Consider the following 1279-nt stretch of genomic DNA (forward strand, 5'->3'; position numbering starts at 1 on the left):
AACCAGGTATACCAGAGATGATGTATGACATTGGACAAATGTCGCCTACAATTAGAGAGCCATATGGTAGCCACCTATGGTTGAAGAGTAAGCTTATGCGAATGTGGCATGGCAGTGTGCATACCCTGCTTGACGGGCAGCAGTAAACTGGAGGGATGCTGCATTGGTCACAACAGGGCACACAAGGCGCCCTTCCTCCTCCTCCTCTTCTTCTTCCTCTTCTTCCTTGTCCTCCTTCTCCTCTTCCGAGGAAGATCTGCATTGAGCCACGTGGCTGCTGCTCCTCCAATTATGAGGACCAGGATGAGAAGACATAAATGTTTCCCATCCCCTTGCTATAGATTTCATTTGAGGCAACAAGCTTGCAAGCGCACAGTCGAAGTGGGCTGAAATTATTCAAGTCACACTGCAGGTGGGTGTCAGCTCGAACAGTCACAAGGTCAGTAGATGTGCAAAATCTTATCCCAAACCTCCAACAGCAAAGTTGTTGCATTTGAATGTCAGCCATGTTTCAGGGGCGCTTTTAAAGTGCTCCACCAATGAATATAAATCATATCCTCCAGCAACTCGTCTCCTTGAAGCTGACCTGCTTCTGACAAGACGGGAAACAGGAGCCAGGAGCACGAAAATGGGAAACCACTATCAAATTAGGATTAGCAAGGCAGTTAACAGGCTGTTAACTGCCTTAACTACCTGTCCCACCGGTTCCAGTCGGGTCAGTTTGGGAGCGGCTGACCCGACACGAAAATCGTGTGGGGGCGGGATGGAGACGGGTTGGCAGACTGAAGCCACTTTTTCCAATTTTCGTTGCTGACCTGCCTCCAAACTCACCTTCTCAGGGCTATTAAAATCAAGCCCTTAGAGTTTCTTGAGGTTGTAACTAACAGAATAGATAAGGGGGAACCAGTGGATGTGGTGTATTTGGATTTTCAGAAGGCATTCGATAAGGTGCCACACAAGAGGTTATAAAACAAAATTAGGGCTCCTGGGATTAGGGGTAATATACTAGCATGGATTGAGCATTGGTTAACAGACAGAAAACAGAGAGTAGGAATAAACGGGTCATTTTCAGGTTGGCAGGCTGTAACTAGTGGGGTACCACAAGGATCAGTGCTGGGCCTCAGCTATTCACAATCTATATCAATGATTTGGATGAGGGGACCAAATGTAATATATCCAAGTTTGCTGATGATACAAAGCTGGGTGGGAATGTAAGTGAGGAGAATGCAAGGAGGCTTCAAGGGGATATAGACAGGCTAAGTGAGTGGGCAAGAACATG

The sequence above is a fragment of the Somniosus microcephalus genome, chromosome 9 (genome assembly GCF_052327205.1).
Source record: "Somniosus microcephalus isolate GS21.2 chromosome 9, FLI_Smic_1.0, whole genome shotgun sequence".
Taxonomy (NCBI): domain Eukaryota; kingdom Metazoa; phylum Chordata; class Chondrichthyes; order Squaliformes; family Somniosidae; genus Somniosus; species Somniosus microcephalus.